Raw genomic sequence first — 17,799 nt, forward strand, 5'->3', positions numbered from 1 at the left:
TTGCAGTCACTTCTAGGCAGGTGCTGTTCAGGAAGCTGAAATAAGACTAGGTGATAAAGATGAATTAAAGATTAGTCAGATGAGCTGTTGACACAATGCACAATCAAAGAGCACCCAATTGTGAAGACTCTTTAAGTATATAACTAGATTTTTATTCTGTTTTAATACAATAACAGAGTCCCTAAATGGAATTATACTTAAGACTGAGATGAGGCAGCTGGTGGTAATGTAGATATAATTCTATCAAGAAATTCAGCCGGATCACTGCAAAAGTGAGATATGCAGGTGACTCGATTTGTACACATTTCTACTATTTCCAGAAAATGATTTTTTATAATTATTTAAAAAGTAGTTCTGACAGTTTTTTTCTATGAACATATTTCTTTACTCTAAATGGTTGTATGACCTCAATTTTATGTTTTTATGCATACTTTATCACAGAAATGGAAAGTAAGCTACTCGGTATACACCAAAACCATTTTTCCTTTCCAATGCTCACCAAACACCACATGTTCTCACTCCTAAGTGGGTGTTAAACAATGAGAACACATGGATACAGGGAGGGGAACATCATACACCGAGGCCTGCTGGGTGGTGGGGGAGCTAGGGGAGGGATAGCAGAGGGGAGGGGGACTGGGGAGAGGTAACATTAGGAGAAATGCCTAATGTAGATAATGTGGGGATGGATGCAGCAAACCATTATGGCACGTGTATACCTATGTAACAATCCTGCATGATCTGTACATGTACCCCAAAACTTAAGGTATAATAAATAAAATAAAATAGAACAATTGACAGATTCACAATCTAGTGAGTCTTCACTACAACACTGCATTCTGACAGTAAAACAGGAGTTTCACCTGCTCAGAAATCACAGCTCCTTCTACCCAAGGCACTGAGAAGAAATTCATCCTTATCCTTCAATATAGGTAACTATTTCAGTTTTAAATTTTGGGATCACATTTTTATGTTATATTATATTCAAAGAAATATCTGTATATTATACATTCTAAAGAATATATAACATTCAGACATTGTTCTAGATATATTCTGGAGAATCTAGATATACTCTAGAGAAAGCGTAACATTCTCTAGAAGGGCTCAGCAGCAGATTTCAGGTGGCCAAAGAAATACTCAGCAAACTTGATGATAGGCCACTAAAACACATAAACTTCAGAAGGCCTTTAGTTTTCTCTAAGATTTTTCCAAAATAGCCAACAAAAACTCTGGGATCTGGGAATATGGGACTAAAGCATAATTAAAAGGAAGACCAGCACTGAAAAACATGTTCTGATCCCATTTTTTTCCTCAAGTAGAAAATATAAAGGATATGTTTAGTCACTATTAATCAAATCACAGTGTGACAATTGGTACTTTTCAAGATTTAAACAGTAGTTTTCACAGAAAATTTAAAATTCAACTAGAAGGGTACAGCTAAATGTTACTACTGATTATTAGTTTAAACTGCATAACATCTCCATTTTTTACAGATCAGAAACAGCTGAATATTGGCATTTTCATATAATTCAATAAACTAATTGGATTTAGATAAACTTTTTCACATTTAACATAGATTTCATAACTTTGCAAGTTATAACTGCGGCCACTCTTAATTTCTAATTGAATGGTTAACTTATCTGGTATGTTACGGACTTTTCCCCTAAAGAACATGGTTTAGCACCAAATTCTTTAATTAGAAAGTTGATGTGGATGCTGGATAGTTTTTGCATGATTGCACATGTGGTTCTGTCCCAAGGCTAGAGGAAAGCTCAAAAATTTTAACGTCACCTAGCTGTTTTTGAAATTTCTATTAAAACTGAGGCAGCCACCTCTTAGGGTAAAGTCTCAGCTACAGAGAGCTTTATTGTGTGATCAACACAGCTTCACAAACATAGTATATTAATTTTGAGCCTCTTGATATTTAATATACCTGAATATGCATAACAATTACTGGACACCCATCACGCACATCTTATGGATTTCTGTCCTTAGCAGTATTTATCACATATAGCGCTATTCATAGTGCACTTCAAATACCAAGCTTAAGCAACAGGAGTATTTCCTGGGACAAACATAAATGAACCACTGCAGTGGAATTCAATTAGATTACATTTGCTATTCCTTGGTTCAGCAGAAGAGAGGTAATGCCTGAAAGCACGATCACATAGTCCCTGAGTTGGAACAAGTCCACCACGCTCTGCCCTTGGAAATGAAGAAAAGGTAGGGCATGCTTTGTGAATGAGTTTGTATTGTAGCAGGAAGAAGAAAAGAAAAACTTGGCCTTCTCCCCTGAACTCATCCACAAAGACACACACTATGCTTTGAAGGTTGCAGACAGGAGAAATCTCTCCAGGTTAAGCTCCAGGGAAAAGCCTGTATTTTGTCTTCCTTGGAAACTTGCAAAGAGATTGGTGTGGCATTTAAGGATCATCAAATCTCCCTTCAGTCCAGAACATGCCAAGTGGCCCAGACTTCCCTAGACATTCATGGGTCATGGGAGAAGAAAAGTTGTGCTGGAGAATCGATGCCAAGGACTTGGCCGTTGTCCAGTCCAGGAGTGCTCCTGATCAAGTGGCAGATGAAAGAAGAAGGGAGCCAGGGGAGGCCGAGCTACCAGACTTCCAGCATTCAAGTCAGTTTCAGTGTTTCTCTAAAACTCTGAAAATGAATCTCACTTCTGAATTTTAGATTGTGAAAAACCACCAAACTTATTAAAATCTTATTCAAATCAAGCAGTAAAAATGCAAATACAAAAAGACAATAATTTGTGGTTCTTTTGGTTTTACTTGAAGTGTTTCTACAGGCATTTTTCACTAAAATTTTCTTTCTTTGTGATGGAGCAAAGCACATATTTTCTTTTTTTAATTAAAATATGCATACTCAATATTATCTATGAACTCCTTGATGGCGGCACTCTATATTGATTAAATGACAGTGATGATACTTTTAATTTAACTTGGTCATTAAAGTTCTCTGCACTTCGTAAATCAAATGCAGTTGAATCCTCTTGTGCTACGGATTAAGGAGGAAGCAGCTCAGGAATAGGTAAAGATAAACTCCCTGTTCACCCACAGTGTACTTGGATAGGTGACAAAAACTGGATTATTGGAATTGAAGGAACTGGCACATTTGGTCACAAAATTAAATTTCAGTAGAACTGAAATGGTGCTTTGGCACTTGTGTGATCAGTGTAGTTGTGGGATATCTATGTCTAGAACCTTCTTTCTGGTGCAGAAGCATCTGGAATAAAACCTTCAGAGATAACTGTACAAATACTGTATCACTGGTGGCAAAAAATATATTATGTATGACTTTTTAATATCTCCTAAGAGGGATATAGTAAGAAAACTAAACTTGCTTCCAAGAACACATATCAAATAAGGTAAATGACTCGAAATGTAAGAAAAAATTTCCATTAATATTTTTCATAAAATTGTTGCATAAAAAAGCTTACATATGAAAATAATGTTTCACTTAAATAGATTTACTCTTTGATGTTAATAGACTCAGCTGCTCAAATTAATTTTACATTTTGTAAAAAACAATATAAAACATTGGCTTTATTATGATCTATGAAATTATTTTTTAATACTTTTTTATACCCTTGAGCAATTTAAAGTCTGAGAAATAATACATTCTTCCACAGGAAATAATCACTATGGTGATTCTGAAGCCTTAATTTTTACATTAAACAAAAGCGTTAGGCTTTAGAACTTATTGAGACAACAAAATGAAACGCACAATTGCCTTGAAATACTATCAGCAAGTAATAAAATGTTAAGAAATGATTTAACTATTTTTAAAATGTAGACTTTTAATCTATTATAGTTGGGGTGTGTATCGTGTAAATTAATGCAGGGAAATACTTCAGCTAAGTGTTCTCAGGTGAACTGCAATCAAAATTAATACCTATAATTTAACAAGATAAAGTCACCTCTAACTTATTCTTTGTTCACTTTAAACAAGGGGAGTTAAATGTTGTTACTAAAATAAGGCATTATGGAATTACAACAGATTGCAATATTTCTTCAGTCCTTATCAGTTTAGTTGGCATTATACAAAGTTATAGAATTTACCACTACGAGTTCTATTAAATAATTCTAGAATTTCATAAAATTGTCTCCATAAATGTAAAAACTCATAGCTAACCCTCCAAGTGTGAATATATTTGACATGAAGAGGTGGAGGTTGCAGTGAGTGAGATTGCACCATTGCTCTTCAGCCTTGGCAACGAGAGCAAAACTCCCTCTCCAAAAAAAAAAAAAATAAAAGAAGAAGAAGATAGTATGAAATACAGTATTGCATCTCTTAATGATAGGGATATGTTCTAAGAAATTCATTGTTAGGCAATTTGACCATGCAAGCGTCATAGAGATCACTTACACAAACGTAGATGGTATGACCTTCTATACACCTAGCCTATTAGCGTGTAGTACATATTACATATTACTGAATACTGTAGGCAGTTGCAACACAATGGTAAATATTCATGTCTTTAAATATAGAAAAAGTATAGTAAAAATGTGGTATAAAAGATTTAAAATTGTACACTTGTACAGGGCACTTACCACGAACGGAGCTAGCGGGACTGGGAGTTGCTTTGGGTGAGTCAGTGAATGATGAGTGAATGTGAAGGCCTAGGACATTACCGTATACTCCTTTAGGTTGTATAAACACTGTACACTTAGGGCACAATAAGTTTATAAAAATAAAGTAATTGTGAGTTCTCTTTCCCATCTTGCAAGATGGCGGGTGAAAAAGTTGAGAAGCCGGATACTAAAGAGAAGAAACCTGAAGCCAAGAAGGCTGATGCCGGTAGCAAAGTGAAAAAGGGTAACCCCAAGGCTAAAAAGTCCAAGAAGGGAAAGCCCCATTGCAGCCGCAATCCTGTTCTTGTCAGAGGAATTGGCAGGTATTCCCGATCTGCCATGTATTCCAGAAAGGCCATGTACAAGAGGAAGTACTCAGCGGCTAAATCCAAGGTTGAAAAGAAAAAGAAGGAGAAGGTTCTTGCAACTGTTACAAAACCAGTTGGTGGTGACAAAAACGGCGGTACCCGGGTGGTTAAACTTCGCAAAATGCCTAGGTATTATCCTACTGAAGATGTGCCTCGAAAGCTGTTGAGCCACGGCAAAAAACCCTTCAGTCAGCACGTGAGAAAACTGCGAGCCAGCATCACCCCCGGGACCATTCTGATCATCCTCACTGGACGCCACAGGGGCAAAAGGGTGGTTTTCCTGAAGCAGCTGGCTAGTGGCTTATTACTTGTGACTGGACCTCTGGTCCTCAATCGAGTTCCTCTACGAAGAACGCACCAGAAATTTGTCATTGCCACCTCAACCAAAATTGATATCAGCAATGTAAAAATCCCAAAACATCTTACTGATGCTTACTTCAAGAAGAAGAAGCTGCGAAAGCCCAGACACCAGGAAGGTGAGATCTTCGACACAGAAAAAGAGAAATACGAGATTACAGAACAGCGCAAGATTGATCAGAAAGCTGTGGACTCACATTTTTTTTTTTTTTTTTTTTCTATTCCTCAGCTCCAGGGCTACCTGCGATCTGTGTTTGCCCTGACAAATGGAATTTATCCTCACAAATTGGTATTTTAAATGTCCTGATGATCTAATTAAATAACTGATTACCTTAAAAAAAAATAAAAAATAAAAATAAAGTAATTGTGCTATAACGTTACAATGGCTACTATGTCACTAGGAGATAAGAATTTTTCAGCTCCATTATAATCTTTTTTTTTTTTTTTTTTGCTTTATCATTTTTATTTATTTATTTTTGAGACAGAGTCTCACCCTGTCACCCAGGCTGGAGTGTAGCGGTGTGATCTTGGCTTCAGCTCCATTATAATCCTATGGGACCATCACTATCCTGCCGGTGGTCCGTTGCTGACCAAAATATCACTGTGCACTCAGGACTGTGTCTCATCATTAAGTTGCTGTTTTTCAACCTGGTATCCTAAAATGGATTTGACTCACTTTCAGACTCCTTTTTTTAAACATAATTGCAGGAGTATAGATTATTTTGCTTGTTAAATACGATTCAATACAATTCGAGCTTAAAACACCAAGGTGCTAAAACAATGACTATTTACTGAATGAAAATACCTCAGTGAAAACAAAGGAAAAACATTTGACCACATACACGCTTTTACATTACAGTGTAAGTTACACTGGTAACAAGTTATGTTACGGCCCACTCTGGGGTGCCTTTTTGGTAGCTTATTCTGTCAACAAGCTGGTGTTATTTTATCTGTGAAATTTCCAAAGTGGTTTATCTATTAAAATATACTTAGAATTTCTTTTGGTTTTTTCTATGATAAAAGTTTCGATGGTTTTAATTTTTTCTAGCAATGATGATTATGTTTTGTATACGAAGTTCAAACTTCATCGTGATTATAGGTCATTCCTTGGGATATCGACTAGCAAAATGTATTGCACTTAAAATCGGATGCCCAAAGATGTATTAGTGGCATAGACAAACCACTGGATATGTTGTAGCCCATATTTGAAAAATTTTACACGTTATACACATAAATATTTGGATTTCATATAATAAGAAGCTTACCTATATATGTTACTAACTGAAGTATGCTACTAACTGAAGGCATATTATGATGTTAGGCATAAGTATAACTCTATGTTCTATATTCTGGCTGATTTTAACATAGTAAAAAATGGGCAGAATTGGAGATTAACATAATCACCAAATAGTCTTCATGGTTTCCAACTTCTTTAAAACTCAGTTTGATGCAATAGGAGGAGAATTGAATTGGGAGCCAAAATAAGGCTGATATAAACAGAACACTAGGCTGGGTGTTCCTAAGATATTTTTCAGCCCTGACATTTCATGATTCTTTTAGTCTTTCCCTACAAACCTTTATCTTCCAATTTCATATCCATTTGTTTTTCCTGACAGCATTTCTGATAGTCGAATGGCTGAAAAGGCCAAAGGAAGAAAGAGGAAAAAAAAAACCAAAATGAGAGAAGTTGTAGCTGAATAAACCACCTTTGATAAAGGAAAGATTTACAGTGGACTCTCACGTTTTACAAAGATTTAAAAATATCGAATTATTTTTCAAAACGTGCCACACTTTTAAAAAGAGAACAAAGTGATTATTGACAAAGTAAACTGGAATTAGATGAATTTGGAGCTCTTAACAGTATTACTGACATCAACTGTAGGAGGTTTTGAATATGTCAGGGAATTCAGTGAGGATAAATGCACATTAAAAAAGAAGAATACTATATGAAGGCAGGAGAAAGAAATTAAAAATTAAAACGTAAAATTTGTCAAGCTGTATAAAACATAATATAAAAAGTTCTCTGAGGCATTTTACCATGATTACCATAGAAAGCGATAATATTTTGAATTAAAAAAGGAGATAATTCATTATAAAATGAAATGTAGGCCTCTCCAAGTTTTATTTTATATAGTTTCTTTCAAAGATCACCAAAAAAGGGCAGGGCGCAGAGGCTCACACCTGTAATTCCAGCACTTTGGGAGGCTGAGGTGAGTGGATCACTTGAGGTCAGGAGTTCAAGACTAGCCTGGCCAACATAGCGAAACCCCATCTCTACAAAAAGTACAAAAACATTAGCCAGATGTGGTGATGCATGACTATAATCCCAGCTGCTTGGGAGGCTGAGGCAGGAAAATCACTGGAACCAAGAAGTGAAGGCTGCAGTGAGCCAAGATTGCTCCACTGCGTCCAGCCTGGGTGACAGAGTGAGACTCTGTCTCAAAAAAATTAAAAAAGGAAAACAAAAAACAAAGATCATCAAAAAAAGGCTGAGTTTACGCAATATTATCATAAAAATATTTTGGAATACCTGGATGTTATGCTCAAAGTGTTGCTATTCATTGCCATTGATACATAATTGATATCCATCTCTATTAATATATCATGTCTACCCAGCAAAGAAAATACAGTGACTGCTCATTAAAAACAATTATTTTGGGGAGAGGTTGGTACTTTCTTTAATAATCTTGATATATCAAATAAAAGCAGAGTATTTTACTCGCACTATATAGCAAAGTGACAGTAAATAGCTGACATTTTATACTTCTTATACATAAAGGTGGCAATTTTGAGAAATTCTGTGTCCTCAAGCACTGATTTGGCATTCATCATTTCAGACAGATTAATCAGCGTGCCTTGGATGTAGTAGGTCCTCAATAAAAGCTGAAAGAAATTTCTAAAGCCCTATTTTTGATCTGTTGCTTCTCACCGAAACCAATTTCTAGCTTCATCATTATCCTAGCAGCAGTTCTCATGGAAAGATACCTGGATTGTTAATAGGTGTTACATGAATATGGCCCCCCTGGGTTACATGGTGTTATATATGTTCCTATGTGGCAGGAATTATCTATGTCAATACACATTAAGAGTCTTAAGAGGCGCCACATGGTATGGAGCAATCCCAAATATTTTATTCTTTGTCTGACAGAACATCTTATGGAATGACTGCTTTGCCAAAATCACTTTGGGACGGTGGCTCTATATGACGGAACCCTTTGGCCAATCAACCAAATTCCCCTTCCATCTAGCCCCAGCCTTTCTCTATGCCCCCAACGTAAGCCATCAAATAAAATAAACATCATTTTCATTTTTTTTGCTGATCAAATACACAATCCCCTGAACCCACACCAATCTCCTTGAAGGAGGCACAGTGTGGTAGGCACATTTCAATGTGCTTTCCTCGTTTGCATTTCTGTGTACTTGAGTTGCTCATCTGTGAGACCAACGCACTGACCTGTCTGGTATAGAAAAGGCATAAGGGCTGTGATAGTGGAAATGAAAGAAAAGAAACCAAAAAAAAAAAAAAAAAAAAGAGAGAGAAAAGAAAGGGGCAATATTCAGCCTTTGATGACCAAATAGAGTCCTGGAGTTGGGTTAACAGTCGTAAAGGTCAGAATTGAGAGAGAAAGACATTTTTAGGTCCTATTTGCTCTCTCCTACCCTGGCTACTAACTAGGTCTTAGAATTTATTACATGCCCTTAGTGAGTAGAGAGGCCTAGGATATGAGGTAAAGGAAGTAGAATACCCTTCCAGAACGACTGTGGGAAGAGAAAGATATGGAGGCGAGGGAAACAGAGAAAGATACTTGACCTCCCCTCTCTATTTCAAAATCCTGACAGGCAGGATGGTTAAATTTGGCTGAGAGCAATATTGAGGGTAGGAGGATTTTGGCCTGCTTCCTGTTTGGGCTTTCGGGGAAAGAGTGTTTCAAAAGAGTGCCTGGAACAACATGGGGGGTCCAAATGGTTGGATTCAGTGAGGGAACCTAAGGTCCCTAATACTTGAGCTCGCTGTGCTGCTCTGGGAAGATAGCCCAGATTCCCACTGTGTCCATTAGGAAGGAAGGGAAGCTTGTGCTGGCTGTGAACTTTCCAGCATGAACTGTGCCTGATAGCCTGGGTCCAGGGTGGTCCTACCAGGTCAGGGCCAAAGGTGAGTTAGCTAGACCTCAGGAGGACACACCAAGCCAGGGGAGGCAAAACCACAGTTCACAGCAGCTGTCTGAATGCCATGCACCAACCTTGATGCAGCTGAGAGGGTCCCAGCTAGCGCACACCTGTGAGCCGGTACAGTACCAGGGGGCCAGGCTGAGGCTGGGGGCTGCAGATAGGCAGAGCAGATATTCTTTAGCCAGAACCTAGAGGAGGTTAAGCTTTGTCTACCTTTTTAGGATGGCAGAAGATTGTTTAAATTAGAAGAGGTGATTGAGAGATATTAAACAGCAAATCCCAATTTCTCCCACCTGGTATGGTAAGAATGCAAAAAGATCATATCAGTCATAGAAAAACAAACTATGTTTTCTCTGCATGGCTAATAGTGTGTAAATTTCAGTGCTTTCCCTTCTCCTAAGACACTTGTTTTCTACTCCATGCTTCATATTCCATCTCGGTTTTCTATCTGTTTTTTGGAATGCCTGACATGTCTTATACCTCTACTCTAACATTGTATCTTAGTGAGGTCCAGGAAAAATCATACTTCTCATTATCAGTAAAGTACTAACACAAGTCACTAGAGCAAAGAAACTAATTACAATGCATTTCATAATTCAGTCCAATTCTACAATATATTTGATCATATTCAAATTATATAAGAAATGCAATATAACAAAATGAACCTAACAGAATTAAAAATTTAATATTGAGGAAGTATAGTGTCTTCTAGTTAACAGTATCATGTAAGAATTCTCAAACAATATAGAAAGGAGTATTGTACAATTGTCAATTATATAATCATATAGTTGCTTTTATCCATCAGTGGAAATCCAGTGTGGTCATTGTGTGTTACAGACAGCCTAGATTGACATTTTTTCATATGAAAAATAAGGATATTTTAGATATGTTTGCTGGCAGAAACTCCACTGCATCTGATTTTAGAGTGGCAGGAAGTAGCATGTAGAAGCATTGGTAGTAGCATGATAGAAATTATGAAACCTAAGTTAAAAATAGACTTTATCTCAAATAAAATTCTCTTTATAGTGAAAATAAAACTCAGCCCCCTCTCCAGCTTTGACCTTTCTGCATGGCTTACCTGAATATAGTGAAAAGAATTTAAAAACAACAAAAGATTTCTTACCAAACTGGGGTTACAGAGCGGAGCCATTTATATTACTGCTATCTGAGTTAAGAGGTCAGAGTTAAATATACTTTACTTGTTCACTCTTGGGTTTTTTCCCCCCCATCATAGGAGTAGTATAATTAAGTAGCCCCTGGTCTTTCAAACCTGCACCACCATATTTCATTTGCAGTGTCCAATAAGGTCAAAGGCAAAGAATAAAAAACTCTCAGCACGGGCTAACTTTGTCAATTTAAAATGTGGTTCTCCATTCAGCCCGTTGTTAAGCAAGCCGTTCAAATAATGCCTTGGTTCACATGCCTGTGGGTCTCTGATAGGCTTCAAAGTCTGGGGAAAAGCTATGCAAGTTTGAAATCTAACCTTCTTCACCCTTCCATCTTTCTGTCTCCTGTTTTCTGATCTTTTTAATCCAGAATCTTTAATAGAAAAATTCTGTTGCAGGACTGAAAACAGCATGGGGTCAAAATCCCATGTGGGTTATTTAAAGCAATGTCTGCAGTCTTTTGAACGTTTCAAGAGCAATTTAGTTGACCTCTGGGGACTCTTCTTCAAACATGTTCTATTAAACACACATAAACACAAGTAAAACATTTTAAGGTCAGATTATCAAAAGAAAAAAATAAAAGAACCCTTCCCCCCAAAACCAAATAGACCTAATGTATTTTGAAAATAAAATCCTCTTTAAACAAATAACTAACTAACTATATATATATATATGTATATATATCTATATAGAGTTATTATATATTATTATATAATATATAATATATAGTTATATATATATAGTTATATATTGGATAAATTTATTAATGTAAAGGCAAAATTTGGGGATGATGAATGTGAAGGAGAGGACAGCAGAATATAGCTAAACCAAATTCAATGCTTTTAAAGAACAATTACTTCAAATGGAACCAGTAATCTGAACCTATAACGTAAGATAACCAAGTTCTGTAGATATTACATACAGGAAAATAGAATTTCCTATATTCCATTCAAAAGACAACTGTGCGCGTGTGTGGGAGAGCTCGAAAAAGTGCAAGAGTCAACCATTATAAGAAATAAAATAATCAGATGTTGGATATATTCGACTATGAACTTCACAAATCAAATGATTCGTGTTTTTTTTTTCCTCTTTGCAATTCATTTGCATCCTGGATAGCTCCTTGGTCATTCTTTGAAAGGAAGAACCTTGGTATCAACAACATATCTAGAAAAACAGCAACTCTCAGTCACTAATTTATAGACAAAATCAGTAAAAGAATGTCTGTGTCAGTATAGCTAGAAACGTAGGGACATATTTGTTTCAGGAGCTTAATAACATGTTATTGGAGAGTAGGACTTAATCGCCACATTGTGCTGAGTAGCAGTGGAACATTAATACCACACAGATGAAACCACCCGTGACACAGGAAGAGGAAAACAGAAAAGTAAAGGAGGTTCTTGGTAACAACTTAGTCAAAGTACTGGAATAACACAATATACATACGTAGCAAAAACTTCAGCAAAATGCCTCTATCTGGAGTTTTATCAAAATCTGAACGGAGGACATTAAAAAAAATTCCAATAAAGGCAGAAAGAAGTAAAAGAAAAAAGAAAAGAAAATTCACATAAAAAGAATTTATGGAAGACAAGTTTTCATCAACACCTAATCAGCCCCTGGGCTCTTTTCCAAACCGACGAACAAAGTATGTTGTAACTCCAAAGTAAGCGCTCAGAAAAAAATAAAAAAAATCTGAAGAAGATTTAACACACACCAGCCTTCTCAATCTAAAGCATTTCCATAGCTCGCTTATGCTTTCTGGTTTGCCTTTTGGTTCTCATAGGCAATTCACATGCAGCTTTGAAGTCGTACCATGTACCACAGCAAAATGAACACTTACCAGACAAATCCACACTCCCTGAAGCAATGAAGATAAAACACCACTTACCTAGGAAAAGAAAAAAGTAATAAAGAGATTAAGATGCTGTCATTTAAAGGCAACGGCAGCCATTCTTAGACTATCCTAGCTCCTGTATTGCCTGTATTCTCTCAATGAACAACATTAACTTTTTAGTAGAAAATCAAGTTTTAATTTATTTACGACATAAAGGGAGTTTTTTAGGAGTGAGCAAGTCTTCGACAAGACAGTACCATGTTGTTGCAAAAACTCCTGGGAGCTAATTTCATCCTAAATTACTGCAACATATAACCATAGGCAAGCAAAAGGGGGAAAATATTAGCAGGAATCTCAAGGAAATAAAAACACACTCTTGCTTTTATTCTAACAAAGCAAAAGACGGTCAGAGAATCAGGAATTGAGTGCTTTGCAAGAAATCTACATCGGCTTACCCAAGGGAGGATCTGCCACCTAAATAAGAGCCCAGCTGTCCCTAGTTTGCAAACTTAGATTTGGCCAGGTGGTTTGTGGAATAACATTCAGATTTCTAGAAAGAAGAAATAATCATAGCGTATTGGCCCTCAAATCTCAGATTAGAGATCATGAAATTAGGTATTTATGATTTTAGGTTAACTGTGATCCAAAATATTTATAATTTCCAAGTTATTCAAAATGTTGAATGTTGATAATTGGTATAAACTTTCTAATTTCAGTTGCTAATTAGTTATAAAGTAAAACTTTCTAATTTCAGTTGCCAATTAGTTATAAAATATAACTGTGGCTCTGTTATCTCAGCTACAGACCATAACACATAGAAGAAAAAACAGCACAGAAACTATGCACTAGAAATTAAATTGTATTTAAAATTCATTGCAGTTGTAGTCTCCAGTACATAAATAATTACTTCTAATTGCAGTATTCTTAAATTAAAAACACAAACTAGTCTGTCCTTTTACTTAAGTCTTGTGAAGATCAAGAAGGAATCCATAAAGATATAATAGAACATGAAACACAGCTGGAAGAGACTAGGAAACAAAGATGAGGAAAGGGTTTCCAGGCAAAAGTCACCTCTACTGCGCCATGAAAACGTTCTTAGATGAGATACTCCATTCGTTAATTTATTCCAGAGATGTTTATTGAATGCCTACTGTGTATAAAAGATTATCCCAGGCATTGTATGAAAATCAGATAATTACAAAAACAACATTCATGTCCCCAGGTAGCTCACAGTCTAGGAGGAAAAGGATACCTACCCATACATCAAGACGGTAGAGGGATAGAGTGGTCAAAAGAGAGGTACAAGTTAAATTGTGATGACTGGTGTTATGGTGGTCAGAGAACTCATGGAGAAAAGTTAGAATATACTCAAGGATTGGAGGAGAGAAGGGTGTGACATATCAGGTTGTATATGATATGAGTACAGGCAAAGTGAGACCCACCAAATAATCTACACACAGTCCAGTTGGTAGCCAGTGTTAGTTCAGGAGTCTTTTACAAGAAAGTCATAGGAAGAAGAGCTGAAAAGCAGCCTAGGGCCATGGCTTAGTGGTCCTTGAATGCTGGGTTGACCTATTCCCATTCTGAACTACAAGTAGCAAGCTGGTCATGCAGAGACCAAAATGCATTTCTTCATATACACAAGCTACAACAACAGCTGTCATGTCTTGCTCTATTTTTTGTGTAACCCTAGTGTCTGGCACAAGGTAGGAACTCTAGAAACACAGTCACATTTATATGAGGAGACATGATAGATTGGCACATATTTGCTCACTTCCTCCAATGCAGAGCCAGGAGGAGGGTGGGGCGAACATTCCTGCCACTGTCAACTCCATCACAATTGTTCAGTTACCACCTCCCTTCACGTCCACAATATCCACATCATATTGATCCCTCTTCAATGGTGTCACTTTTATTCATCACCCTCTAGGAAGCTTCTCTACTTTTCTGAAGCACTTTCTACCATATCCCTGACATTACCTCCAATGAATTCACCATCCTTGAAAAATAGTATTTTGTTTTCTATCACTTGGCCAAAGTTTTAAATGAGCATCTGACATGTATTTATGCATGGGTAAATAACATTTGGGGGTTAAAAATCTGAAACTATATTGTTCTGTTCTTCGATAAATGTATAATTTGGAGGTAAAGCATACACAAATAAAATATAAGGCAGCATGTAGTAAAATGATAGTACTACAAAGGTCAGTTCTGGCTGTGGGTACCTTGAGCAAGGCAGCTTGGCATATGTGTCAGATGGATTGGGGTCTGATGGATAGAGCCATGGGGAGAGAAGAGGGATCACGAGGATGAAATAAAGTGGGGGATAAAGGGCAAAGAAGTGGAAAAGGGAACATTCTAGAAATGGTGACTAGGCAGGCAAGACTAGAGAGTTGGAGTTGTGGGAAATCTGGACAGGAAGAGAGATTGGAACTGAATCTCTGAAGGCTTCCAATGGACCATTACGGAGTTTAGATGGACTTGGAGGCAATGATATCTCCGTTGTGAAATATGTCTTAGGATGTGTAAGGCACATGCAGAGAGAGGCTGGAGCAATGTATCGACAAACCAAGGAATGCCAAGGCCTGCTGGCTGTCACCAGAACCCAGGAAAAGGCAGGAATGGATTCTTCCTCAGGGCACACAGAAGGAGCCAACCCTCCTGACACCTTAATAGTGAACTTCCAGCCTGCAGAACTGTGAGACAATAAATTTCTGTTATGGAAGCCACCCAGTTGGTGATACTTTGTTACAGCAGCTCCAGGAAATGAATGGAGATTTGGGGACAGGAAAGAAAGAGTTATCTCTAAGAATCTTTGTTAGGATAATCAACTGTTTTTCTGGATGGGAATTTGTATTCATTCAGGTCCTCTGAGAATCAGATGCTGATATGGTTTAGCTGTGTCCCCACCCAAATCTCATCTTGAATACCCACGCGTCATGGGAGGAATCTGGTGGGAGGTAATTGAATCATGGGGGTGGGTCTTTCCTGTGCTGTTCTCATGATAGTGAATAAGTCTCATGAGATCTGATGGTTTTAAAAAATGGGAGTTTCCCTGCACAAGCTCTCTCTCTTTGCCTGCTGTCATCCATGTAAGACGTGACTTGCTCCTTCTTGCCTTCCCCGTGATTGTGAGGCCTCACTAGCCATGTGAAACTGTAAGTCCAACAAACCTCTTTCTTTTGCAAATTTCCCAGTCTAGGTATGTATCAGCAGCTTGAAAATGGACTAATACAGATGCTAAGACAAGATTAAACACGAAAGGGTTTTCTTAGGGAGCTGTGTGTATGAATGGGTATGAGAAGGAAGCTGAGAGAGACTAGGAGTGAGACAGAGGGAGGGAAAATTGGGTGGAAGCTGCCTCAATCACAGTCATGGAACATCTGGCAGAGCCACTGGGGAGTCCTTTAGCTTCTCCATAAGTGGCCTCCTTGGTATGCCCACATGGAGCTGGGCTTGGGTGATGATCCCAAAGGGTAGCTCTGGTGCCCTTGGTCCATCAGGATTCAGCCAGCCACATTTTCACAGCCTCCCAGCAATCAGAGAACCAGGGAAAGGAGCCAATGTGACCAGGAGGATGATGTGCACTGAGATGTGTTCAGATTTTACATATGCAGAATTTTAGGCACCAGGTGTAGATTCAGGGGACTGGAAAGGAGGTTTGATTGGGGTGCAGGTGAGAGGACAGGAGTGAGATTTCTGAGTCCTTTGAAAAAAGACTCTAGTCCCAGGAGGCTGGTTGAGATTATGAAGGATCAAGATACAGCAGAGAACAGGAGAGCCCCTTATGAACATGATAAATTTGAGGGGAGTTAGAGAGAGGAGCAGAAGGAGGACCCAAAACTAATGAAATTTGCAGAGGAGAGTGTGACAGACAGGGGACCAACCAGCTGGGGCTGCAGCTTGCTGGGAGCCCAGGGAGGAGGTTCACTAGGAGAAGGAGGAGCCCTCAGAATGAAATATGCAGAGCAAATAAGGAGGAGGATGGAGGGATGCCGTGGGTTTGGGGGATTAGGGGAATTTCAAGAAGATTGAAGTGGGAGTCTGGTTTCATGGAAGAAGAAAGGAGTTGTGCAAGGTCAGAGCATAGAGCAGCAAATGCAGACACTGTATTTTCTATTTTCATCGTAATAAGCAGGAAAGATATAGGAGTTAAAGGGGAAGAAAACCAACCAATTTTCCAAGGAATAATATTTGTCATTCAAGGATGACATCTAAAAACACAGATAAAATGATGTTCTCACACATACAGTATTTCTCATCTCCTGATCTGTCTACAAAACATGGGTATCTGTTCTAGGATTCATACTCTCAAGCAAGATGAGGCAATAGAAAGGGCCAGGAGTGGTGGCTCATGCCTATAATCCCAGTACTTTGGGAGGCCAAGGCAGGTGGATCATCTGAAGTCAGGAGTTCAAGACCAGCCTGGCCAAAAGAGTGAAACCCCATCTCTACTAAAAATAAAATTAGCTGGGTGTGGTGACATGCACCTGTAATCCCAGCTACTTGGGAGGCTGAGGCAGGAGAATCATTTGAACCTGGGAGGAGGCTGCAGTGAACCAAGATTGTGCCACTACACTCCAGCCTGGGCAACAGAGCAAAACTCCATCTTAAAAAAAAAGAAAAAGAAAGGATCATTGGAAACAATACAAGCATTATATACGTTTTTCAGTTATGCTGTTCCTAGTTACAATATTTAAATTGTAATCAGAAACAAACAGAAATTCACCATCTCTCATTTTTCTATCTAATTGGGGATTCTCTTGGCCAGCCCCTTAGAGGTCTACAGCTGGAGTTACAGCTTTTCCACAGGTCTTTTAGCCAGCAACTCACAGATCAGTATCTTCATATTGTAGGAGGCGCTGTGCTCCCCCCGCCACCACTCTGACCTCTTCAGAGTTCACAGCTTAAAGGACTTCCCCGCACTCACAATGCCCTTCTCTACTTTTTGCTGATTATGAGAAGGTTAGTGAGAAGTTAAACAAAGCGTTTAGATACACAGTTGTTCTAATGTCTAAAGTTCAAGTTGAATAGGCCATTTGATCACAACTTACTTATTTGCTTTTATTTTGCATCTTTTTAGGGAGTTCAATTGTTAGCTAAACCGAGACCCAGGAAATGCTAATTCTCCCCAGATTTGAAAGCTTGGGAGTGCCAGATCTGGAGGCGATTTGTTCCTGGTTCTCACTTCTGTGCTCTTCTCCCTGCATTGCCTCAAATGGAATTCAATACCATCTATGAGTAAATATGCCCATTTAAAAAAACTACACACACACACACACACACACACACACACACACACACACACACACACACAC

General features: G+C 38.1%; 1 protein-coding gene and 1 pseudogene across 3 annotated transcripts in view; one reads left to right on the forward strand and one right to left on the reverse strand.

Moving 5' to 3' along the window:
* The window catches only part of SASH1 (SAM and SH3 domain containing 1), a 1,049,232-nt gene that overhangs the window by 590,908 nt on the left and 440,525 nt on the right, over window positions 1–17,799 (reverse strand). The window lies entirely within an intron of this gene.
* On the forward strand, window positions 4,726–5,612 carry LOC116548905 (annotated as a pseudogene). Its single transcript, XR_004267612.1, has one exon. The product of XR_004267612.1 is annotated as a 60S ribosomal protein L6 pseudogene (transcript).

This window comes from Sapajus apella, unplaced genomic scaffold (assembly GCF_009761245.1).
Source record: "Sapajus apella isolate SASKATOON/1434 unplaced genomic scaffold, GSC_monkey_1.0 scaffold6, whole genome shotgun sequence".
Taxonomy (NCBI): domain Eukaryota; kingdom Metazoa; phylum Chordata; class Mammalia; order Primates; family Cebidae; genus Sapajus; species Sapajus apella.